The following is a 27646-nucleotide window of genomic DNA, read 5'->3' on the forward strand; positions in this document are numbered from 1 at the left end:
AAGCCGTCCAAATTATCGGGAATCCGGAAACTCGGTCGTTGACTGCACACTGGCAACTCCTCCAGCCGACGACAGCGCGTTAAAGACGAATCATTACCATTCCTGTCTGTTGCTCGAGCCAGCATTACGGCGACTTTCGACCCTTTTAATAAGATTGGCGCTAATTTTCCCTGATAGAGGCCCAAATTCCCTGAGTTTTCCCTGACTTTTTCCAGACTACTCAAAATCCCTGAGAATTCCCGGTTTTCCCGGTTTTCCCGGTTGGTAGACACCCTGATTTCAGACCTTACTGGCTTTCGAATGAGAGGAGTATGTGCGCGCTCGTGGCCAATTGGTTAGAGTACCGGGCTCGACGGCCGACGTTCGATTCCACCCCGTCGGTCACACATTATTTTCTTTTAATGAAAGCGAAGCGAAAGAAGAACCTACCTGCCGCAAGGTGACGGGAATGAGGTTGGAACGCTTCGCAATAAATTTTTGGAATATCTTCATATGCGAGTTCTACCTAGAAAATTCAACACAAATTACCCAATAAATTGCTTATTGAGAACACTAAACGGTAATATTGTTGTGCAAGGATTGAGTGAACTCAATTGCTCTTGAAAATTTGTTGAAAGTCCTTTGTTTCAACAATTGCCCAACAATATGTCAATGGTTTACCAACAGTCATTTTTGCACGGGCATGCCCATTTCTTTTTCCGGATTTCACCTAAGACCAGATTGGGTGAGGGAACAAACTCCCGTTTGTTCCCTCACCCAATCTGCTCTTTTCTTATTCCATAACGCTACACACATCATTATTCTTTCCATAGCTCGTTGCGTCGTCCTCAATTTAAATGGAACTCTTTTTGTAAGCCTCCAGGTTTCTACCCCATAGGTGAGTACTGGTAAGACATAGCTTTTATACACTTTTAGTTTGAGGGATAATGGCAACATGCTGTTCATGATCTGAGAATGCCTGCCAAATGCACCCCAGCCCATTCTTATTCTTCTGATTATTTCCGTCACATGGCCCGGATCTGCCGTCACTACCTGCCCTAAGTAGATGTATTCCCTTCCACTTCCAGTGCCTCGCTACCTATTGTAAATTGCTGTTCACTTCCGAGACTGTTAAACATTACTTTGGTTTTCTGCAGATTCATTTTTAGACCCACTCTTCTGCTTTGCCTCTCCAGGTCAGTGAGCATGCATTACAATTGGTCCCCTGAGTTACTAAGCAAAGAAATATTATCAGCGAATCGCAAGTTACTAAGGTATTCTCCATTACTTCTTATCTCCAATTCTTCCCAATCCACATCTCTGTATACCTCCTGTAAGCACGCTATGATTAGCATTGGAGAGATAGTATCTCCCTGCCTTCTTTACTAGGATTTTGTTGCTTTCATTCTTGTTGCTTTCTTTTCGGTGACTGTGGAGCCGCTACAGATATTTTTCAGTATTTTGCATACGGCTCGTCTACACTCTGATTCCGTAATGCCTGCATGAGTGCTGAGGTTTCGACTGAATTAAGCGCTTTCTCGTAATCACTGAAAGCTATGTATAAGGGTTGGTTATATTCCGCACATTTCTCGATCACCTGATGGATAGTGTGAATATGGTCTATTGTTGAGTAGCCTTTACGAAATCCTGCCTGGTCCTTTGGTTGACAGAAGTCCAAGGTGTTCCTGATTCTATTTGCGATTACCTCAGTAAATACTTTGTAGGCGACGAATAGGAAGCTGATCGGTCTATAATATTTCAAGTCTTTGGCGTCCCCTTTCTTTTGGATTAGGATTATATTGGCGTTCTTCGAAGACTCCGGTACGCTCGAGGTTATCTGGCATTGCATATACAGGGTGACCAGTTTTCGAGAGAAATCTCCCCACCATGCTTCAACAAATCTGCTGTTACCTGATCCTGATCAGTGGCGTCCCCCCTTTGCATGGTTTGCAGGGTTTCCTTTACTTCTTCCGGTGTTTCTTGTGGGATGTCAAGTTCGTCTAGACTATTCCCTCTTCCATTATCGTCGTGGGTGCCACTGGTACTGTTTAAATTTCTATAGAACTCCTCAGGCACTTGAACTATCCCATCCATATTAGTAATCATATTGCCGGCTTTGTCTCTTAGCGCATACATCTCATGCTTGCCTATTCTTAGTTTCTTCTTCACTGCTTTTAGGCTTTCTCCGTTAATGAGAGCGCGTTCAATTCTATCCATATTATACTTCCTTACGTCAGCTGTCGTACTCTTGTTGATTAACTGAGAAAGTTCTGCCAGTTCTATTCTAGGTGTAGGGTTTGAGGCTTTCATAGATTGGTGTTTCCTGATCAGATCTCTCGTCTCCTGCGAGAGCTTACTGGTACCATGTCTAACGGAGTTACCACCGACTTCTGTTGCACACTCCTTAATGATGCTCATAAGACTGTCGTTCATTGCTTCAACACGAAGGTCCTCTTCCTGAGTTAACGCCGAATACCTGTTGTGTAGATTGAACCGGAATTCCTATATTTTCACTCTTACAGCTAACTCATTGATCGACTTCTTAGGTACTTGTTTCTCCCGTTCCCTTCTCAAGTCTAAGCTTATTCCAGTTCTTACCATCCTATGGTCACTGCAGCACACCTTTCCAAGCACGTCCGCATCTTGTATGTTGCCAGGGTTAGCGCAGAGTATGAAGTCTATTTCATTTCTAGTCTCGTCATTCGGGCTCCTCCACGTACACTTTCGGCTATCCTGCTTGCGGAAGAAAGTATTGTAAGGAAGATAACCAACGTGCGCACAGAGTCAGCAGCATCGGCAGCATCAAGTGCGCGGCAGAGGCTCGAGCTCGGGAACTGCTCGGTGCATGTTAGAACCTGTGGTCGCTACGAACCCCAATAAATTTCCTTTATAAGTGGTGGAGCCGTGATGGGTAACGTTCCATTCTACCATACTGGAACTCCGTTCTCGGACGCTACCCTCCGCCATGCCGCACGCCGACCAGCAGACTCTTCCATCGCCACCCGTCCCTTGCGCTGGCACCGTTCGCCAGCATGAGCCTCCCATCGTCAGCGGAACCGACGACAACGACGTTGAAGAGTGGCTGTCGTCCTACGAACGGGTGAGTGTTCACAACAAATGGAATGACTCGGACAAACTGACTTACGTATCCTTCTACCTCGCAGGCTTGGCCAGTCTCTGGTTCAGAAATCACTAGAGGGATATGCGAACGTGGTCGGTGTTCAAGACGTCGATTACAGAAATATTTGACCGACCCGCCGTCAGGAAACTCAGAGTCGAGCAGCGCTTGCGTACACGCGCAAAGGACACGGGTGAGACATTCACCACCTATATAGAAGACGTTCTAGATTTGTTCAAGCGCGTGAACGTTGCCATGACGCAAGCGGAAAAGAGCAAGCACGTCATGAAGGGAATCGATGATGACGCGTTCCAGACGCTTCTGGCCAAGGACCCGCGCACTGTTGGCAACGTCATGAGCTTGTGCCAGAGCTATGACGAATTACGTAAGCAGCGAGCTCTGACAAGGCGACATCCCACTCCAAATGCGGCGTCACTCTGCAGCCTGACCATCGGCCAAGAACAAGCCTCCTTGATAACCCAAATCAAGGATTTTGTCCGCGAAGAAGTCGCACGACAGCTATCTCTGGTGTCCGTTACTCAGGAGTCTGCCAGCACTTTGCAGTCTCATCTCCGTAACGTGATCCATTAAGAGGTCGTGGAAGCGCTGCCGGCTGTTCACCAGCAGGATGTCGTGACTACACCAGCCACTTATGCTACGGTTGCTTCAATGGCCCCTCGCACTGTGCCCGTGCGTCGCTTCCAGCAGCCTGTGCAACGCCCTCCCCCTCCCGTCTCCTGGACCAACACAGCCGTCGCTAACCCGTGGCGTACGCCGGACAATCGCCCTATATGCTTCGCATGTAGGTATCCCGGTCATGTCGCAAGGTTCTGCCGCCGCCAATCGCAGGCGTTCCATGACGATCGCCGAGCGCCCTATGTGCCGCCTGATTCAAATGCGCCTTACGGACCCTTCGACTCATCACCAGCTCGCTCCCAGACTGATCGCCGTCCTCGCTTCAAACGCCTCCGTTCACCCTCTCCACGTCGCCGATCGTTTTCCAGATGCGTCGACGACCCATCGCTAACGAAGAGGGAAACTAGACGACGCAGTTCCTGAGGCAAGAACTGCGCAAGTGTCGACATGCCGAAGTCCTCCTCCTTTACCTGCCAATGTCATTGATGTGTTTATCGAAAATGTCGCTATAGTCGCCCTCGTCGATACCGGCGCCGCTATTTCAATTATGGATGCCAGGTTTTGCCGTTCGCTTCGCAAAGTGACGACGTCTCTGTCTGGATTGTCGCTTCGAACGGCGAGTGCTCAACCCATTTGCCCTACCGCTGCTTGTACTGCCTGTGTGGCCATACAGGACGTTTTGTACACGATTGATTTCATAGTTCTTTCATCGTGCTCCCTCGCCGTTATTCTAGGATGGGATTTTCTCTCACGCCACAATGCCACCATCAATTGCGCTCGGGCTGAGATTGAATTTTCCACCTTGGTGACCTGGCCTCCGTCGATGCTCATCCTGCCGCTAAAATTGTCGTGAAAGAAGACACCTGTATTCCCCCGTGCTCTTCAGCATTCGTACCAGTCTTCTGTAGTGCCATATCCGACGGGACGGTCTTCTTTATGCCCTCTCATCACTTTGTTACCCGAAAAGCGCTTCCTTTGCCCTTTGCAGCTCTTGATTTTGCCGCCGGTGTTAGCACGATGCCCACTTACAATCATCTTTCATCGCCGCTATCACTGCTTCGCCACGAATGCCTTGGTTACGTCGAGTCAGTCGATTCAACACGAATTGTCGCCGTCCTCGACGAAATGCCTTCTACTGCCGTGCATGAACTGAGTGCCCTCTCCGTACCCGACTCAACATGGACTGGTGTGTTCATTCATCGCCGAAGATCTGACGCATTCGCAGCGATCTCAACTTCTCGCAGTCCTTCAGCACTTCCGCCGTTCTTTCAACGTTGCGCAAACATCTCTTGGCCGTGCATCGACGATCGAGCATTACATCGACACTGGCTCTCACTCACCGCTGCGACAAAGACCATATCGCGTGTCTGCTACGGAACGTCGCGTCATTGCAGACCAGGTCGATCACATGCTCCGTCGAGGCGTCATTCAACCTTCCCGAAGCCCATGGGCCTTTCCCGTCGTCCTCGTCACAAAAAAGGACGGTTCTATCCGCTTGTGTGTTGATTTTCGACGGTTGAACAAGATCACGCTGAAAAACGTCTACCCATTACCACGCATCGATAATGCTCTGGATTGTTTGCAGGGAGCCGAGTTCTTTTCTTCGCTGGATTTGCGGTCAGGCTACTGGCAGGTTCCGATGGCAGAGGCTGATCGCCCAAAAACTGCCTTTGTTACACCAGACGGCTAGTATGAATTCACCGTCATGCCTTTCGCATTTTGCAATGCACCTGCTACGTTCGAAAGAATGATGGATAATGTTCTGCGTGGCCTCAAATGGAAAATCTGTCTTTGCTATCTTAACGACATTGTGGTGTTCGCCCCTGATTTTGCAACGCACCTGCTCCACCTCCAGCACGTACTCGCTTGACCAACGCCGGGTTGCAACTTAACCTGAAGAAGTGTCGATTTGCTGTTCGTCAGCTCACAATTTTAGGCCATGTCGCGTCAAAGGAGGGCATTCGCCCGGATCCCGAGAAGCTACGTGCTGTTACTGCGTTCTCAAAACCTACCACTATGAAAGAGCTACGCAGTTTTATCGGCCTAAGCTCTTACTTCCGGCGATTCGTTGGAAACTTTGCGTCAATTATATCGCCTCTCACGCAGCTCCTTGGTGGCGCTTGAGAACTCTCATCATGGTCTCCAGCGTGTGACGACGCCTTCACAACCTTGCGCCGTCTTTTCACGACGCCACCCATTCTTCGCCATTTTGACCCTCAAGCGCCAACCGAAATCCATACTGATGCAAGCGGTGTAGGTCTTGGCGCTGTGTTGGCACAGCGTCACGCTGGCCACACAGAATACGTCGTCGCATACGCGAGTCGCACGTTAACTAAGGCGGAGTCCAATTACAGCGTTACAAAAAAGGAGTGTTTGGCCATTGTGTGGGTGCTTGGCAAGTTTCGCCCATATTTATACGGCAGATCGTTTGACGTAGTGACCGAACACCACACACTATGTTGGCTGTCGACGCTCAAAGATCCATCGGGCCGCCTTGCCCGCTGGGCATTGCGAATCCAAGAATATGACATCCGCGTGGTTTACCGTTCCGGGCGAAAGCACTCCGACGCTGACGCGCTATCCCGATCGCCACTTCCCCCGAAGGCCAGTCACGACTCCTACTGCGAGTGCACATTATCCTCTCTGGACGTTGACACTATCGCTGCTGCACAGCGTAATGATCCCTGGACTGCATGTCTGCTCAACCTTCTCTCGGATACGTCGAAAGCTCCGGCGTCACGTACGCTTCGGCGCGAAGTTCCTCATTTTGCGATTCGAGACCAGCTACTACATCGACGCAACTATGCCCCAGAAGGACGCACCTGGTTACTCGTCATTCCGAGAATCTTGCGATCAGAGCTCACCTGCTCGTTCCACGTCGACCCTCAGTGTGGCCACGCGGGAGTCTTCAAGACCTACGAAAGACTTTGACACCGCTATTACTGGCGGGGAATGTACTATTTCGTTCGAAAGTTCGTCCGCTCTTGTCATGAGTGCCAACGCCGCAAAGCGCCACCGCACAACTCCGCCGGTGAACTCCAGCCTTTACAATGCCCATCCCGACCCTTTGATCGCGTGGGCATAGACCTCTACGGGCCACTTCCGTTGACTCCTACCGGCAACAGGTGGATAATCGTTGCGGTAGACCACTTAACCCGTTATGCGGAGACTGCTGCTGTACCAAATGCTACAGCGCAGGAGGTCGCCAGTTTCATACTTCGCCGTTTTCTCCTTCGTCATGGAGGTCCACATGAACTTTTAAGAGACAGAGGCCGCGCCTTCTTATCTGATGTCATCGAACGATACTTGCTGAATGCGCTATTGTTCATCGTAAATGCACTGCTTATCACCCACAGATTAACGGTACCACGGAACGCTTTAATCGAACTCTTGGTGACATGCTCGCCATGTATGTCTCACCTGATCACTCTAATTGGGACCTAGTTCTTCCGTTTGTCACCTACGCCGACAACACCGCGACTCAGGCCACTACCGGATTCTCACCCTTTTACCTTCTTTACGGCCGTCATCCTTCGCACACAATTGACACCATTCTGCCCTACCGGCCGAATGCCATCCGAATGCCTGCCGATCGCGGAAGCCGCCAGACACGCCGAGGAATGCCGCCAGCCGGCCCGCCGATTCACCTCGGACGATCACAACCGTCAAAAGCCGTCCACGATACCCAGAACTCTACTCCCACTTTTCTCCCGGGCGCTCTCGTCTGGTTGTTAGTGCCACACCGCACGCCTGGGATCGCTTCAAAACTCCTTCCGAAGTAGGACGGGCCATACCGCGTTCTCGAGAGAACATCACCCGTTAATTACCTGGTTGAGCCGCTAACGCCGCCGTCCGACATGCGACGTCGTAACCGCGACGTCGTTCACGTTCAGCGTCTCAAGCCGTATCACCATTCTACCGTCCTTCCAGAAAACTAAGTCGCCAGGGTGGATCCTTTATTTCCGCGGGGCCACTGTAAGGAAGACAACCAACGTGCGCACAGAGTCATCAGCATCGGCAACATCAAGCGCGCGGCAGAGGCTCGAGCTTGGGAACTGCTCGGTGCATGTTAGAACCGGCGGTCGCTACGAATCCCAATAAATCTCCTTTATAGTATTCATTATCCGCACATTATTCCATTCTGCAAACTCTACTAATAACACACCCCTGCTATTCCTAGATCCGATGCCATATTCTCCCACTGACTTGCCTCCAGCCTGCGTCTTGTCCTGCCTAGCACTGAAGTCGCCCATCAGTACAGTGCATTTTGTTTTGGTTTTACCCATCGCCAATTCCACGTCTTCATAGAAGCTCTCGACTTCTTGGTCATCATGACTGGATGTAGGGGCGTAGACCTGAACAACTTATTAAGTTTCACAACAAGACCTGCCAACCTGTCGGTAATGCTACAGTATTCCTGTATTTTACCAGCTATATCCTTATTAATCATGAATCCGACTCCTACTTCTCGTCTCTCCGCTGAGCCCCCGTATCACTGGACGTGCCTGCTTTTTAGCACTGTATATGCTTCTTTTGTCCTCCTATCCTCACTGACCCTATTGGAAAATCCTATGTAAGTTCAAACTGGGTTATACAGGTTTAAACTGGGTTTAACAGGGACCTGTTTAGCAACAAACAGGTATAAACAGGACCAATCTACACACGAACAGGTCTGAGCGGGGTTCCGTTTGCGATGCAAACAGGTTTAGGCACGACCAGTTTACGCAGAAATAGGTCTTAACAGGGGCCCAATTTGCAAATAAACTGGCTTATACTGGACACACTGGCAACATACAGGCGTGCCTGTGTGGCACAAAAGCTGGTTTAATCTGGAGCTTTGCGGCAACCATGCTGGATGGTATCGTGCATACCAGTTTAATGCTTGAATAGAACTGGGGAGGAGCTTTGTTATTTTTCGATATCCTGACAATTTAGCCCCTATTGCTTAGTTGGAACCATTCTCAAGCTCTACAGAAATTGCGTGACCAATGGCTGGCACTGTAGCTTTCAAATAAAGCTACATTCACGCACACATACACACAAACAAAGCGATTTCGCAAGCCGCGTCCTTTATTAACACATAGACTTTAGAAAAGCTCTGACACTCACGACGCATACAGCACGCGGTTGCGCACGCACGCACACACATGCAAACAACGCAACCCGTGTACTAAAGCGCCAGCGACAGACAGTACGGACGTTCATATACCGGTGTCACACGTACATTTATATCGCGATCAAGCCCGATCTGAATCGTAATTCTCGACTGCGATTGGCTCCCGCGCGCAGCTTGCGCAATGGAGCTAATCCCAAACAAGAATTTCGATTTGGATCGGGCCTGATCGTGATCAAAAAAAAGTGCGCCGTGTGACACCCGTAGAGTAGCAACACGTTTACAATAAAGCAAGAAATCAAGCCACCATGGCGGCAACGTCCGAGGCATGGAGGGCACTACTCTTGAACAGTACACAGCCGAAAAACGACGCACAAGAAACAAAGCGATACAATGCGTCGATGACACTACTCTACTCCAAATGTGTCGTTAATTACGCCTCGGAAAACAGGTACACCTCAGAAAATTCACAGACGAAACTGCAATATGCTGCGAATTTCAAACCGATTCCCGGTCCTGTGACATCTATATGGCCGCTATGCAGATTGCTATCCTCTCTCTTAAAAGCAACGTCGCTGAAACACGCCCTACAAGACGGTGTACGGCTCGCAATACATCGAAGTATAACGCCGTCACCATCCATGAGATCACCGAAAGCATGGTCGCTTTCGGTGGTGGCCTACAGGTAGTGGCACCGGTAGCGCCGGTAAAGTTACAGAGGATATTATATTCCCGTATTCAGCGGTCGCTACATGTGAGTGCACGCTGCATTGACGCCGGTCGATGTGGTTGTTTAATCGTGTGTACGCTGTGCCGAGAGAAATTGTGGTGCATTTTGTATGCATTGATAATCAAAAAACCCTTGGGACCGCGTAATGTAGCTCGCAGTACCTTTCGTGTCGCGCGCCGATGTCGAATATTATAGATATGACCCTTCACGCTTTCTTTGTCCCGGGCTCATTAAAAGCCTCTGCCTTAAGGATCTCCTCCTCCGGCACTCTCGCATCGTATCAGAATGTATGGAAAAATTTGGCGAAAGTTGTGCTATTACGTCCTGTAGTCGATCTGCAATTCAACAGTGTATGCGGCAGTAGCACTGTCGGTGCAGACGATGGCGCGGCACCTGTGACACTAAAAGGAGCGTTTCCTGAGTACGCCTAGAAAGGCAAGTCTGGCGCATGCGCGCATTCTTCCCGACTATGCTTCGTGAAGTGTGCGTTGTTGTACGTATCAAAAGATCCGCGCAACAACCGAATCCGGATTAGTAAAGCAACAAGAATTATAAATCTGCTTTTTAAGTGCTCGTTCTTCATCTCGCAGTGCACATTTAGCAAAAAGTCGCATGGAACTTGCCCTCAAACGTATTGATGTTTCCAGCAGCTTTATCTATGGTTTATTTGCTTTCACCTATGAAGCACGCTAGCGCGGGTGGTTCTTTGATCTTAATGGGCACAAAAATTCAAGCAAGGAAAGTTAGTGTTTGCGTACATAATTTTTAATTGAGAAATGGTGTAGGCATTTATAGAAGTAGTACGTCGATCTGTCATCACAGCTACCAGCTGCGCGAGATATCAGCCGATTGCTGTATCGACGCATGGGCAGATATTTAGCTTATATATAAATTATTCTGTTTATAGAGTGTCGACAGATGGTGTGGATTAGTTTCCTGTGTGTTCTCGTGTGCTTGTAAAGGTTTCCGATTTTGCAGAGAAGCCGAAATTACAACAGCAATGTTACTTTTTAATAGAAAAATCTTTCCCTTTTCTGTATTGTCTCTACTGAAAAAAAGGTGGTCAGTTATAATGTTGAACGCATCGTCCTTTGCGACAGTACTTTGTTCCGCCGCATAAACAAATTAGGTTTTGGAATGCTTCTCATGTCCTAAGGAATTTTCTTTATAGTACAATTCCCATTTCACTTTATACAGAGGTAGGCTTGTGTGAAGCTTTTCATAGTAGATTCATGTTTGCTACAGTTCGACTTACGTGTTATATAACCACATGTGATGTCAACATCATCATCATCAGCCTAGTTACGCCCACTGCAGGGCAAAGGCCTCTCCCATACTTCTCCAACTACCCCGGTCATGTACTAATTGTGGCCATGTTGTCCCTGCAAACGTCTTAATGTCATCCGCCCACCTAACTTTCTGCCGCCCCCTACTACGCTTTCCTTCCCTTGGAATCCAGTCCGTAACCCTTAATGACGATCGGTTATCTTCCCTCCTCATTACATGTCCGGCCCATGCCCATTTCTTTTTCTTGATTTCAACTAAGATATCATTAACTCGCGTTTGTTCCCTCACCGAATCTGCTCTTTTCTTATCCCTTAACGTTACACCTATCATTTTTCTTTCCATAGCTCGTTGCGTCGTCGTCAATTTAAGTAGAACCCTTTTCGTAACCCTCCAGGTTTCTGCCCCGTACGTGAATACTGGTAAGACACAGCTGTTATAAACTTTTCTCTTGAGGGATAATGGCAACCTGCTGTTCATGATCTGAGAATGCCTGCCAAACGCACCCCAGCCCATTCTTATTCTTCTGATTATTTCCGTCACATGGCCCGGATCTGCCGTCACTACCTGCCCTAAGTAGATGTATTCCCTTCCACTTCCAGTGCCTCGCTACCTATTGTAAATTGCTGTTCACTTCCGAGACTGTTAAACATTACTTTAGTTTTCTGCAGATTCATTTTTAGACCCACTCTTCTGCTTTGCCTCTCCAGGTCAGTGAGCATGCACTGAAATTGGTCCCATGAGTTACTAAGCAAGGCAATATCATCAGCGAATCGCAAGTTACTAAAGTATTATTCATTACCTTTTATCTCCAATTCTTGCCAATCCAGGTCTCTGAATACCTCCTGTTAACACGCTGTGAGTAGCATTGGAGAAACCGTATCTCGCTGCCTGACGCCTTTCTTTATTGGGATTTTGTTGCTTTCTTTATGGAGGACTACGGTGGCTGTGGAGCCGCTATAGATATCTTTCAGTATTTCTACATACGGCTCGTCTATACCCTGATTCCGTAATGCTTCCATGACTGCTGACGTTTCGACAGAATCAAACGCTTTCTCGTAATCAATGAAAGCTATATATAAGGGTTGGTTATATTCCGCACATTTCTCTATCACCTGATTGATAGTGTGAATATGGTCTATTCTTCAGTAGCCTCTAAGGTATCCTGCCTGGTCGTTTGCTTGACAGAAGTCTGAGGTGTTCCTGATTCTATTTGCGATTACCTTAGTAAATAGTTTGTAGGCAACTGATAGTAAGCTGATCGGTCTATAATTTTTCAGGTCATTGGCGTCCCCTTTCTTATGGATTAAGATTACGTTAGCGTTCTTCCAAGATTCCGGTAGGCTCGAGGCCATGAGGCATTGCGCATACAGGGTGGCCAGTTTCTCTTGAACAATGCCCACAATTCTTCAACAAATCTGCTATTACCTGATCCTCCCCAGCTGCCTGCCCCCTTTGCAAAGATCCCAAGGCTTTCTTTACTTCTTCCGGCGTTAGCTGTGGGATTTTGAATTCCTCTAGACTAATCTCTCTTCCATTATCGTCGTGGGTGCCACTGGTACTGTAAAATCTCTATAGAACTCCTCAGCCACATGAACTATCTCATTATTAGTAATGATATTGTCGGCTTTGCCTTAACGCATTCATCTTATTCTTGCCAATTCCTAGTTTCTTCTTGACTGCTTTTAGGCTTCCTCTATTCCTGAGAGCATGTTCAATTCTATCCATATTATACTTCTTTATGTCAACTGTCTTACGCTTGTTGATTAACTTCGAAAGTTCTCCTAGTTCTATTCTAGCTGTAGGGTTAGAGGCTTTCATACATTGGCGTTTCTTGATCAGATCTTTCATCTCCTGCGATAGCTTACTGGTATCCTGTCTAACGGAGTTACGTAATGTGATGTAACAATTCATTTGCACAACCAGATGCAGCTTCATGTTACTGGTTGTATGAAACTTTTCAAAATATAACGTGATCTTGTTATATCACAAGTTTGCAGTTTCACCAGGGATTACAATAAATTAAACATTTCCTATTGTTTAGGGATGTCAAGATTCTGTGAACCAGGGGAACCTCACACGTATGTACCTGCGGCACTTCTGCAGCCTCAACAGCACGGCAAAGTATCTGATCGGCATGCTGCGACAAGGTGTGTGCAAAGTAGTCGCTGCCACTTACGCGAGCTGGAGATTTTGTTGGTATCATCCATATTTGGAAACTCTCCTGGATTTTTCGTGGGTTTACAAATGTGGGTGCATTTTGCAATTTTATGAATGTCACTTTAGAAAGATAATGAAGTTGAGTTGGTTAAGATGTTTCAAAGCTGTTGAGAGATGGGTGGCATGACCTTGTTAAAATGCATGTACAAAATTAATTGTAATGGTAGTTGTACTGCTTTATTATTAGCAATGCAATATTTTTAACAAGAACATCAGTGGGGCACTTGCTTTGGGGAAGTTTGGTCAGAAAAATTCCTTAAACAGCCTAAAGTGGCAGCAGCAAACACACTGAAAAAGCTCTGTAATCTAAAAAACAATGTTGTCAGTTACGGGTTTCAATTTCGCTGCTGCTTTTTGGGCTGCAGGACAAGTTAAATAATGATTGATAATGTGCGTCTGACGCAATGGTTCTGCGGAAGCCCATGAGATGGAAAGAAGTAATTAATAAAGGAAAAATCAGACATCCACCCATTCGTAGCAATTGCTACAAAGGAAACCTTATGGGTTTCTAAAAAGGAAAGCCTCACATTTGAAGAAACATTCGTCCTGGCCAGGGACTCAATCCCGAGACTAGACTTTCAGGGGCTGCCGCTGTAACATCTCACTTATCCATGCGGCTGGCAAATGGCCGGGGGAAGTCGAATTTGTCGACAACACGAACAAAAGGCAAGGGTTTGACGTAATTTTTCTTCCCCTTTATTATTACTTCTCTCCACCTTGCGGGTTTCCGCAGAACTATTACGTCAGACCTCGACAGTCATGGAAAGACCATTTCATCATTTTGTCTGCAGCATACTTGTACGTAGCTTGATCTCTGGAGTTGACTGATTATTTTTTACACAAAAACTAAGGTGCTTTTCAATGATGCCACTTTTCCACAATACTCCATGCCCACCCGTTTGTCGAAGTAATTGAACAAATGCAATCTTCTGTAAAACAAGCTTGCCTTGCACAGCAAATCGAATAAGCCTTTTCCGCGCAGTGGCCTGTATAGGATATTGGTAGAAAACTGTTTCACCAAGATGTACTGCATCAGAAGGTATGTTTCTTACACATTCTATCCAACATTGCATTATCTGGTCTTTATGTTCCTTTCAGTTCTATTCACGGAGCACACACACTAAAGTTATAAGAGGCAGCAGATGTGGTGTTCACAGTAAACACATATCGAGGAAATACCAATCAGACAGAGATTGAAAGAGCACAGTGCTCTTTCACTTTCATTGTGAGCACCGTGAAAGTGAACTCTTGCCAATTTTCCCAAGCTTCAACTGTTGTGGTTGGTGTTCTCGGTCTACAAAATGCTCATATGCAATTCATATCACTGGTGATATTTGTATGTACGAAAAAGGCTTATGCAATTCCAGAATAATTTCGCATGTTCAAAATATGCTAAGAAACTTGCCACTGTTTGTTTTAAAGGCTGAATTGGATAGGAAGCTATTGTGGTATTCTTTATGGTGTCCTGGTGCATTAAGCTTGTGCAGATGCTTAAAGCTTGTACTATGTTGATAAAAACTAGGTAGAAGCAATAGAAGGATGATTATCGAAGGTTAATAATGGCATCCAGGTACACACGCTGAGTTATGCTGCTCGGGACACTTATCGGGTAATACAATTAGCCTTATGGGTGCTATAATGTTGCAGTGCCTGCAGGATGGCCAGCATTAAACTACATATTAAAATAATTGTACAAGTCTTGCAATGGTATTGGGATTGGCCCACCAAGTGACAACATTTGATTACACTATACCTGGGATCAGCCCATCTTACTCAGCCAGGGAGACATCCATGCATAATGGGAGGGGCATGGCGAAAAGAAGGCGTGCGATTAATCTTTCTCACATAGATAGCTCATAAGATAACCTTTCTCAACCTGGATGCTTTGTTGCTCACATTGAAGTTACTTATGCGCATTACGTCTGCATTTCGGTCCTATTAATGCCTAGCGAAAGTTGCTTTATTCAGTGTCACATTTTATATTGTTTTGCTTGTGACACTAAGCTTACTTGCATTATAGCTGCTATAGTTGTTGCTGGACCTGGAGAAGAAGTGTAAGCAGACCATGCTATGTTGCTGATCTGCGGCCATCTCCACATCGAAGTTGGTCCCGCGACAGTTGGGCACCACCGTGCCTTGCTTCATTGACAAGGTGATATAAAATGGCGACCTTGTATCACAATATCGGTATTTAAAAATATGTTAAGGAAAAAAACAAGGGTTGGCCATTATTATAGATACACTCACGTTCTTTTTTAAGGCGCTCTTTTGACACTGTTCTGCATGGCCATATATTTAGAGAATGCTAATAGTCCTTTACTGCAAACTGCCATGGAGCTAGTTTATGCTTAAACTACCAGTCTTTTACCAAAAAAAAGCCTTATTTAGCACACAATTCACAAAGAAGGAAAGGAGGCGACGGCACAGAGTGCTATCAATTGTTCAGTTTTATTACTCGCACAGTGATATTGTGCGAAAGGTGAAAGGCGGAGATCTGAAGAGATGCTGCTCGCACGGAAACGAAACGGACACATCGCATGGCTTGCGTAGCACTTCTTTTACAATGATAAGCAGTCTCACTGTCTAGTAATTCTTTGCATGGGGAGCTAGTGTTAGGTTCCGCGTCACGCATATAGGAAAAGCCTCGGATATCTCTCCAGTGCTTTTGCCTTTATATTTTGGCACAATCAAGCAGCTTTGAAACATAGGTGTATGTACACCGAGAGCGGTGCACTACCACTCCTAATTGACCCACGCATCAAGTTTGCTTGGCCACGCTGCCAGTCATTTATACATTGGCTGGTTTAGCCGATGTAGCATTTACTGTACGAAATGGTATGTGATAGAAACCTGTGTACTGTACGTGCTTTGTTGCATGCTTTTTTTTGACAGATAGTGATGCAGGCCTTTTCATTATTTTTATGCGTACACAACAAACCAAGTGTTATCAGTGCTTAGAAAGAATTGTAGGAAAATCCAGCATGAGGCAACTGTTCTCAGCACGAAACAAACTTGATTCGTTGGTTTTGGTTCATTGGCGCGATGGCTTTCGGAGCCTATGCAGATTCATTGTTCAATGTAAGGCAGACGAGCTCGCAGGCTGTGCTTCTGCAATTTGTACAGCACACTGACAGAACTGGTGTGGGCCTCATCTGTGGGCTGACTACCGGCGCCTTCCACGGCACAGATGACTTGTGTTGGGCGAGGCACCACGGTTAATGATTTTTTTTCCTTTTGCAAAACAGCAGTCTTAGGTTTAGAGTAGTTGTAGGAAGACAAGGTAAACATAAATTCCATGGCTTGTGTGGGCTCACTTCTCTTGGGGCATCGAGCTTTTTTTTTTGCAACTGTGCAGAGGTGCTTCCCTATGGTCGGCGTTAAAATGGCATAGAATTGTGCATTCGGGAACTCCTGAACGATGATCTGTTGCAGTTAGTGCTTCTCGGAAATGCACTGTCTACCAATTGGTATTAGCTGCGTTCTTCAGCCACTGATTTTCGTTTGGCATGCTTGTACTCGTGCTGTCAGTAATTTCTTGGCTTGCCAAATTATGAAGGCATCCAACCGATGTCTTCATGTGCAGACTTTTCAGGATGAGGTTTTTTGCTTTTCAAGTGTCGTTGAAGGTTAGGTGGCGCTTACAGGTAGCTGTTCTATATATTAGTGAAACGAACTGGCCCATCTTGCTTACGTCTTATTCGTAGTTTTGTGGGAGTTAGTCAAAGATTTAGAAAATTTATCTCACTTGTAACATGATAGTCGCTTGGGAAATGACCACAACCTTATCATCATGTTACTAGAGTAGATGAAATTTAGGCAAACCTTTGGCAAGATCTCCTACAGCACTTATAGATAAGACGTGCTGAGCGAGGCCGACTGGTTTGTCTCAGTGGCGTCCAGAATAGCCACCTGTATGTGCCACCTTTCCTTTAACCAGACTAGCAAACAAAAACTTAGTACCGAGAAGTCTGTGCTTGAAGATGTTGGTAGTGTTAGTGCGGGGCCTAAAGATAATTCGGCCTGCCAGGAAGAAAAAACTTGAATCAGGGGTTCAAGATCTCCAACAAAAAATCAAGCGCTTGAAAACTGTCGCATTCTTCACACGGCGTCAACTAGACCAGGCCACTGTTCACGTCTTTCAGGTAAAACAGCTCCATATCAACTTCCCGGCAACGCTAAGGCACCACCTGTACGAACAGTCGCAAGCAATTTGACGTATTAAAATCAAAAGAGCATATTCAAATCAAGAAGATATATTCAGCTCATTTTCCGCAAGCTCACTAAATCTGAAACTGCGATTCTGTGCAAAGGCGTGACTTTAACACCGCAGAATGCTTCACCCGATCCTGGCAAAAGTAGTATTTACCGTAGAACATCCATCAGTCAGCTCCTTCTGAAGGAATAAAAAGGCCCGCGAGCTTACCTGCCCTGGTGTAACCCAGGAATCTATCTCTGCTCCGAGATCTGAGTTTTTTTCGCCTTGGCTTGGTCAGTGGGCACAATTTCATCCTTATGAAACAATGTAATAACAGGTTCAAGCTCGGGGTAATGTTTTAATCTGCATGATTTTGTGGACAATGATTGCGAAATGCATGATTTTGCGAAACAATACCATGCACTCTTTCAAAGAATGGCATAAATCTTTTTAGCTGTATTCAGCACCATGGATGTACGCTACCCTTATAATTTTGGGTAAAGGTAAAAAAAAGGTAGGGCAGAATAGGCCATTTATGACTAGTGGGAGTAATCTAGACTTTAGTAGATCGTTGCGCGAGAGATCTCACAATTTCTTGTGTTAGAAAGTAAGAAATTATTGTAACTTTAGCTGCTGTCAGCTCATTTGCTATAAACATTTTGTCTTATGAATATTGTATTATATTAAAAAATTTATGTCCTTGAGACTTACATGCTAGTCACAATATGATTACGAGGCGTGCTGTAGCGGGAATCTGTATTATACGATAAGCACTTCGTAACTCAAACCGATATCTCGAAATATCAGTCAAGTCAAATTTTTTTCCTGGCTTGCTGTTAACTCTATGTATATTTCACTTATTCGAAAATGCTTTGGCACGGTGCTCCCCATATCTCGAAATCTTGACTTCGAAAATGCTGGGAAAATGTCATCCCCCAAAGTTTTTCATACTTTGTGCGCAACTGTGACATTGCCAAAAAATGGCAAGATCGCAAGTTTGTAGAAAATTGCACTTCATTCTACGCCACCCTTATATACTGTTCATGTGCGGCTCCGATATCATTGATAATCTTGGCGCAGTGTTCCTCTGACCCCTTGAAAATAGCGATGAGCACAAGAAGGCACACGTGACCTCCACAACATGCATGCTCACATGTGCGCGGCGAGTTGTCAGCTTGCTGTGCGCTGTGCTGATCAGCGTACTACTCCATCCTTCGCGCTGCACCAAATGGTTGGTATGTTATAGGTATTTCGTTTATTAACGAGTTCAGGGCTGCAGTTTTGTTACAATACCTCTTCTGATGCCCCATCTAATCGCACTTCGTCAGTGGTCATAGTGATCCCCACTCACGTTATTAGTATGGGATCCCTACTAGAATATCCTATTTGTTTTCAAACAGGTTTCATCTAATAGTGCTATAGAACGGGACCCCGTTTGATTCTGTTCAGTCCTGTCCTGTTTAAATCCACTTTAATCCTGTTTAATACATGACCGGGGTTATTGGAGAAGTATTGGAGAGGCCTTTGCCCTGCAGTAAGCGTAACCACGCTGACGATGATGATGATGAATCCTGTTTAAACCTGACCCGCATAAATTCTGTTTAATCCTGCCCCGTTTATACCCTGCTTAGTGCTGTTTAATCCTGCCCAATCTAAATCAGACCTGTTTGCCCCTGTTCAGACCTGTTTTTTGCTATATTCATACCAGGTCGTTTCAGAATTGATTGATGTTGCTTATTATAGTTTACACTTTAAACCTATTTTGTACACTTGTGTATTTGCGATCAGCATTGAAGACAAGTAGGTCTGCACTTTGTTTGCTACAAGAATGCCACTTTCACATGTAGGTTTGCCTGGTACATTTCTTGATACCAAGATGAACACAATTTTTGGTATGAATTGATTAGCACTACCAACACTGATGGGATAAATCACGAACGAGTTTTGTATGACCCACGAGTACGTTCTCTATGTATGACCTAATAGAGAATGCACCCTGAAGACTATACCTCACTTTCATATTTACTACAACTATGCAAATGTAATTCTTGCAAGTTAAGTACTTGTTTGATTACTTGTACTCGTCTTACTGCAGTGTTTTTTGCTGTAATGGTTTGTTCACAAATGCACAGTAAACCGTAATTTTGGGGTGAAAATTGTCAGGCAAAGTATCGGCATGTACTTGTAAGTAAAAAAAGTATATTTCACGTAGGTATTTCGGTACACCCACTCGAGCTTTAATTGAGCCTGAAGTCCTCCGGCTTAAGCAAAAGCGTGTCATAAATGTCACAAGCACTGTTTATTAGACCTTCTAATAGTATTTCGATGCACCTAGTATGCCGAGAGAAGACTGCTTGAATGTGTTGCTTGGGTGAGAGCGAGCACGGCACCTGAAAAAGTAAAGCCAATAATTTATCTTCACTCATGCAACAGGTTAACGCATACGCAAATTTGCCTATGTTCCCACAGATAAGAAAGGTTCAGCATTCTGATCATAAGAGATAATGAAAAATATGAAAAATATTATTGAAAAATATGTGGTTTCATGCAATGCCTATGTTTCAAGTGTACATGGGCGAATAAGCTATCATAATTAGCAGGCTATGGAAACAAGTGTTATAGGAATAAGATGGACACATCGTTTGATTAACAATAATTACTAGTATTGAAGCAACAGAATACAAGCCTGAAATACCATTAAAACCAACACCGACAGCTTTAGATAATAAATTAAATTATTCAGAAACTATACCCTTCTGCCAGCAAACTAAATACCATAGTGTACTGGCTTTGACATTGCGCTGCTCAGACAGAGGGCATTGGGTCAAATCCCGGCCACAATGACTGCATTTCGATGGCAGGGAAATGCAAAAACCACTATGTAAGGTCTATTGCACCATGTAAGGTCTATTGCTTGGGAACTATGCAAAGGGGGAAGGCAGCTGGGAAGGATCAGGTAACAGCAGATTTGTTGAAGGATGGTGGGCCGATTGTTCTAGAGAAACTGGCCACCCTGTATACCCAATGCCTCATGACTTCGAGCGTAACGGGATCTCGGATTAACGCTAACATAATCCTAATCCAAATGAAAGGGGACGCCAAAGACTTGAAAAATTATAGACCGATCAGTTTACTGTCCGTTGCCTACAAAGTATTTACTAAGGTAATTGCAAATAGAATCAGGAACGCCTTAGACTTCCGTCAACCAAAGGACCAGGCAGGATTCCGTAAAGGCTACTCAACAATAGACCATATTCACACTATCAATCAGGTGATAGAAAAATGTGCGGAATATAACCAACCTTTATATATAGCTTTCGTTGATTGCGAGAAAGCGTTTCATTCAGTCGAAACCTCAGCAGTCATGGAGGCATTGCAGAATCAGGGTGTAAACGAGCCGTATGTAAATATACTGAAAGATATCTATAGCGGCTCCACAGCCACCGTAGTCCTCCATAAAGAAACCAACAAAATCCCAATAAAGAAAGGCGTCAGGCAGAGAGATACGATCTCTCCGATGCTATTCACAGCGTGTTTACAGGAGGTATTCAGAGACCTGGATTGGGAAGAATTGGGGATAAGAGTTAATGGAGAATACCTTAGTAACTTGCGATTCGCTGATGATACTGCCTTGCTTAGTAAATCAGGGGACCAACTGCAATGCATGCTCACTGACCTGGAGAGGCAAAGCCGAAGGGTGGGTCTAAAAATAATTCTGCAAAAAACTAATGTTTAACAGTCTGGATAGGGAACAGCAGTTTACAATAGGTAGTGAGGCACTGGAAGTGGTAAGGGAATACATCTACTTAGGACAGGTAGTGACTGCGGATCCGGATCATGAGACTGAAATAATCAGAAGAATAAGAATGGGCTGGGGTGCGTTTGGCAGGCATTCTCAGATCATGAACAGCAGGTTGCCATTATCCCTCAAGAGAAAAGTTTATAACAGCTGTGTCTTACCAGTATTCACGTACGGGGCAGAAACCTGGAGGCTTACGAAAAGGGTTCTACTTAAATTGACGACGACGCAACGAGCTATGGAAAGAAAAATGATAGGTGTAACGTTAAGGGATAAGAAAAGAGCAGATTCGGTGAGGGAACAAACGCGAGTTAATGATATCTTAGTTGAAATCAAGAGAAAGAAATGGGCACGGGCAGGACACGTAATGAGGAGGGAAGATGACCGATGGTCATTAAGAGTTACGGAATGGATTCCAAGGCAAGGAAAGCGTAGCAGAGGCCTGCAGAAAGTTAGGTGGGCGGATGAGATTAAGAAGTTTGCAGGGACAACATGGCCGCAATTAGTACATGACTGGGGTAGTTGGAGAAGTATGGGAGAGGCCTTTGCCCTGCAGTGGGCATAACCAGACTGATGATGATGATGATGATGAAGGTCTATCGGGTACACGTTAAAGAGACTAGGGATCCCGCCAACTTGAAGTTATAAATACCGAGGTAAATTTTCAGATAAGCTAACTCACAAAAGTTGAAGGCCCTGGCCATGGGAAGACCATATAAAGCTTTTCAAGGTAGGTGCCAGCAGCCGCTAAATTTCTTACAAAATCGAAATATAGCAGACGCAGTATTTTTCGGTAGGTCACTTTTGCTAGGTATTGTACAATTTGGTACCCGACATGTTGGACATCTACAGGCAAGAGCAATTCTTGCACAGATCATAGCAAACACTCTTGCACATAAGTAATGACACGTCCAAAGCCTCGTTACACAATATATTGCAAAACGGCTCGTATGACAAAAAGTAATCAACTGGTAATACTGCCCAAAGGCCGAGATGTTGTAGCCATGCCTTCCGCGTGATTATGTGCCACTCTTTCTTCCGCTCTTCTTGGCTGGCTTATCCCGTACTGAAACGCGGGTGGAGATCAATACGACCACTGACGAAGTGCGATTAGAAATGGCATCGGAAAAGGCATTGTAACAAAACTGCAGCCCTGAACTCGTTAATAAATAAGATACCTATAGCATACCAAACATTTGGCGCAGCGCGAAGCGTGGCATAGTGCACCGGTCCGCACAGAGCACAGCAAGCTGACAACTCGCAGCGCACATGTGAGCATGCGTGTTGTGGGGGTCAAGTGTGCCTTCTTGTGCTCATCGCAATTTTTAAGGGGTCAGAAGAACACTCCGCCAAGATTATCAGTGATATCGCAGCCGTACGTGAACAGTATGTAAGGGTGGCGTAGAATGAAGTGCAATTTTATACAAACTTGCAATCTTGCCATTTTTTGGCAATGTCACAGTTGCGCACAAATATGCAAACCTTTGGGGGATGACATTTTCCCTACATTTTCGAAGTCAAGATTTCGAGATATCGTGAGTACCGTGCCAGAGCATTTTGGGATAAGAAATGAAATATACATAGAGTTAACACCGAGCCCGGTTAAATATCTGACTTGACTAATATTTAAAGATATCAGGGATTGAGTTAAGAAGTGTTTATTGTATAATACAGAGTCCCCACTACAGCATGCCTCGTAATCATATTGTGACTTTAGCATGTAGAGCTCAAGCATTGAAATGTTTTTAATACAAATACTATATTCATAAGACAAAATGTTTATAGAAAGTAAGCTGAGAACAGCTACATTTACAATAATTTCATACTTTCAAAAACAAGAAATTGTCAGATGTTCTGAGCAATGATGTACTAAAGTAAAGATTACTCCCAATAGTTTTAAATGGCCTATCGTGCCCTACCTTCTTTACTTTTAACCAAAATATAAGGGCAGTGTTCATCCACGGTGCTAAATACAGCTAAAAAGATTTATGCTATTCCTTGAAGAAGTGCATGGTATTGTTCCAAGCAACAGCAGAAGTGTGCCTTGTGATCATTAGCCTATGCAAAGGGGTTTCAAACTTCTTGATGACACAGACCCCTGTACAGGTTCACTAGTCACTGTGGGTCTCCTTTCATCAGTTTTTGTCCGCAAAACCACGCAGAATAAAACATTTACCCTAGTTTGAACCTGTTAATACGTTGTTTCACAAGCATGAAATAATGGCCCCTGATCAAGCCAAGGTAAAGAAACAAAGATTCCGGAGCAGAGACAGATTCCTGTGTTACACTATGGCAGGGAAGCTCGTGGGCATTTCTTCTTCCTTTAGAAGGAGCTGACTGATGACATGTTCTACGGTGCAGGTTACTTTTGCCAGGATCGTGTGAAACATTCTGCAGCGTTAAAGTCACGCCTTTGCACAAGATGGCAGTTTCAAATTTAGTTAGCTTGCAGAAGACAAGCTGAAGATAACTTCTTAGTTTGAATGGGCTCTTTTGATTTTAATACGTCAAGCTTGCTTGCGACGGTTCGTACAGGTACTGCCTTAGCGTTGCCGTGAAGTTGATATGATGCTGTATCACCTGAAAGACGTGAACAATGGCCTGGTCTAGTTGACGCCGTGTGAAAAATGCGACACTTTTGAAGCCCTTGATTTTCTGTCAGAATTCTTGAACTCCTGATTTAAGTAATTTCTGCCTGGCTGGCCGAATTATCTTTAGGCGCCACACTGACACTACCAATCTCTTCAAGCACAGACTTCTCGGTACAAAGTTTTATGCTTTGCTAGTCTGGTTGAAGGAAAGGTGGCGCATACAGATGGCTATTCTGGACGCCACGACACTAAGACAAACCAGTCGGCCTCCCTCAGCGCGTCTTATCTATAAGTTCTGTAGGAGATGTTGTTAAAGGTTTGACTAAAATTCATCTAGTCTAGTAACATGATGATAAGGTTGTGGTCATTGAACAAGCTACTATCATGTTACCAGTGACATCAATTTTCTAAATCTTTGACTAACTCCCACAAAACTATGGATAAGACGTAAGCAAGATGGGCGAATTCGTTTCACTAATATCTAGAATAGCTACCTGTAAGCGCCACGTACCCTTCAACAACACTTGCAAACCAAAAAACCTCATCCTGAAAAGTCTGCACATGAAGACATCGGTAGCATCAGTGTGGGGCGTCAAGATAATTCGGCAAGCCAAGAAATTACTGACAGCATGAGTACAAGCATGCCAACAGAAAATCAGTGCCTGAAGAATCCGCCTTAAACCAATTGGTAAACAGCGCATTTTCGCAAAGCACTAACTACAGCAGATCATTGTTCAGGAGTTTCCAAATGCACCATTCTATGCTATTTTCACGCCGACTCTAGGGAAGCACCTCTGCATTGTTGCAAGAATAAAAAGCTAGCTACCCCAAGAGAAATGAGCCCACTCAACCCATGGAAGTTTTGTTTACATTGTCTTCCTACAACTACTCTAAACCTAGGACTGCTGTTTTGCACAAGGGAACAAACGTCAACATTGGTGCCTCGCCCAACACAAGTCATCTGTGCCCTAGAAGGTGCCGTCAGTCAGCCCACAGATGAGGCCCCCACCAGTGATGTCAGTGTGCTGTACAAATTGCAGAAGCACAGCCTACAAGCTTGTCTGCCTTAGTGTGAACAAGGTAGCTGCATGGGCTCCAAAACCCATTGCACCAATGAACGAAAACCAACGAAGCAAGTTTGCTTGGTGCTGAGAACAGTTGCCTCATGCTGGATTTTCCTACAATTATTTCTAAGCACAGATAACGCCTGGTTTGTTGTGTACGCATAAAAATAATGAAAAGGCCTGCATCACTATCTGTCAAAAAAAAAAGCATGCAACAAAGCACGTACAGTACAGAGGTTTCTATCACATACCATTTCGTACAGTAAATGCTACATCGGCTAAACCAGCCAATGTATAAATGACTGGCAGCGCGGCCAAGCAAACTTGATGCGTGGGTCAATTAGGAGTAGTAGTGCACCGCTCTCGGTGTACATACACCTATGTTTCAAAGCTGCTTGATTGTGCCAAAATATAAAGGCAAAAGCACTGGAGAGATATCTGAGGCTTTTCTTATATGTGTGACGCGGAACCTAACACTAGCTCCTCATCCAAAGAATTACTAGACAGTGAGACTGCTTATCATTGTAAAAGAAGTGCTACGCAAGCCATGCGATGTGTCCGTTTCGTTTCTGTGCGAGCAGCATCTATTCAGATCTATTCTCCCCCTTTCACCTTTCCCACAATATCACTGTGCGAGTAATAAAACTGAACCCTTGGTAGCACTCTGTCCTGTCGCTTCCTTTCCTTCTTTGTGAATTGTGTGCTAAATAAGGCTTTTTTTGGTGAAAGAGTGGTAGTTTAACGCATAAACTAGCTCCGTGGCAGTTAGAAATAAAGGACTATTATCATTCTCTAAACATATGTCCATGCAGAACAGTGTCGAAGAGCGCCTTAAAAAAAGAACATGAGTGTATCTATCTTAAAGGCCAACCCTTGTTTTTCTTTCCTTAACATATTTTTCAATGCCGATATTGAGGTACAAGCTCGCCATATTATATCACCTTGTGAATGAACCAAGACACACTGGTGCCCAACTGCCGCGGGACCAACTTCGATGTGGAGATGGGCGCAGATCAGCAACATCGCATGGTGTGCTTACACTTCTTCTCCAGGTCCAGCCATCCCTATAGCAGCTATAATGCAAATGAGCTTAGTATCACAAGCAAAACAATGTAAAATGTGACACTGAATAAAGCAACTTATGTTAGGCATAAATAGGACTGAAATGCAGACATAATGCGCATAACTAACTTCAATGTGAGCAACAATGCGTCCAAGTTAAGAAAGATTACATTATGAGCTATCTATGTGAGAAAGATTAATCGCACGCCCTCTTTTTGCCATGCCCCTGCCATTATGCATGGACGTCTCCCTGGCTGAGTAAGATGGGCTGATCCCAGGTATAGTGTAATAAAAGTTTGTCACTTAGTGGGCCGATCCCAATACCATTGCATGACTTGCACAATTATTTTAATATGTATTGTAATGCTGGCCATCCTGCAGGCACTGCAATATTAGAGCACCCATAGGCTAATTGTATTACCTGATAAGTGTCCCCAGAAGCATAACGCAGCGCGTATGCCCGGATGTCATTATTAACCTTCGATAATCATCCTGCTATTGCTTCAACCTAGTTTTCATCAACATAGTACAAGCTGTAAGCATCTGCACAAGCTTAATGCACCAGGGTGCCATAAAGAATACAATAGCTGCCTATCCAATTCAGCCTTTAAAACAAACAGTGACAAGTTCCGTATCATGTTTTGAACAAGCGAAATAATTGGGGAATTGCATAAGCCTTTTCAATACATACAAAAATCACCAGTGCTACGAATTGCATATGAGCATTTTTCAGACAGACAACACCAACCACAACAGTTGAAGCTTGGGAAAATTGGCAAGAGTTCATTTTGACGCTGCTCACAATGAAAGTGAAAGAGCACTGTGCTCTTTCAATCTGTCTGATTGTTATTTCCTCGATATGTGTGCATTGTGAACACCACATCTGCCTGTCCCTTATAACTTTAGTGTGTATGCTCCGTGAATAGAACTGAAAGGAACATAAAGACCAGATGATGCAATGTTGGATAGAATGAGTAAGAAACATACTTTCTGATGCAGTACATGTTGATGAGCTTTCTACCAATATTCTATACCTGCCACTGCACTGAAAAAGGCTTATTCGATTTCCTGCGCAAAGCAAGTTTGCTTTACGAAAGATTGCATTTGTTCAACTACTTCGACAAACGGGCGGTTATGGAGTACTGTGGAAAGGTGGCATCATTGAAAACCACCTTAATTTTTGTGTAAAAAATAATCATACAGTCAACTCCAGAGATCAGGCTAGGTACAAGTTTGCAGCAGACAAAATGCTGAACTGGTCTTTCCATGACTGTTGAGGTAAAACAAGTGCTGAAGCATTCCAGGCACACTCAATATGTTTTGGAGAAGACAGCATACCAGAAATAAAAATGTTAAAAACAAATATTTAGAGTTATATAGTGCTTTTATACTTTTCTACAATCATACTGGAGTACTGGTTTGTCACTCCAGTGCGATTGAGCTTACTGCTGAGTATAATAGATCCTCTTTATGGATATTCAGCGAATGATTACAATGAGGAGCCAGTGATATGACTTCTATGAGCGCCTGAGGACAGTGCTGGTGATTATATATCACAAACTGCTGACATGCAACTGAACTTTCGGGAAGTGTCATCTCATGGCACATGATTCATCATCATCATCATCATCATCAGCCTGGTTACGCCCACTGCAGGGCAAAGGCCTCTCCCATACTTCTCCAACTAGCCCGGTCATGTACTAATTGTGGCCATGTTGTCCCTGCAAACTTCTTAATCTCATCCGCCCACCTAACTTTCTGCCGCCCTCTGCTACGTTTTCCTTCCCTTGGAATCTATTCCGTAACTCTTAATGACCATCGGTTATCTTCCCTCCTCATTACGTGTCCTGCCCAT

At 44.8% G+C, this 27646-nt stretch overlaps 1 protein-coding gene and 1 long non-coding RNA gene across 4 annotated transcripts in view; one reads left to right on the top strand and one right to left on the bottom strand.

The window, feature by feature from the left end:
* The window catches only part of LOC126537023 (innexin inx2-like), a 222172-nt gene that overhangs the window by 171652 nt on the left and 22874 nt on the right, over positions 1 to 27646 (top strand). The window lies entirely within an intron of this gene.
* Positions 19556 to 27182, bottom strand: LOC140216673 (uncharacterized). The gene is made up of 2 exons (XR_011893249.1): positions 25671 to 27182; positions 19556 to 19665 (listed from the first exon to the last, which is right to left on the bottom strand). It is a non-coding gene; the product is annotated as an uncharacterized lncRNA (long non-coding RNA).

Source organism: Dermacentor andersoni, chromosome 3 (genome assembly GCF_023375885.2).
Source record: "Dermacentor andersoni chromosome 3, qqDerAnde1_hic_scaffold, whole genome shotgun sequence".
NCBI lineage: Eukaryota > Metazoa > Arthropoda > Arachnida > Ixodida > Ixodidae > Dermacentor > Dermacentor andersoni.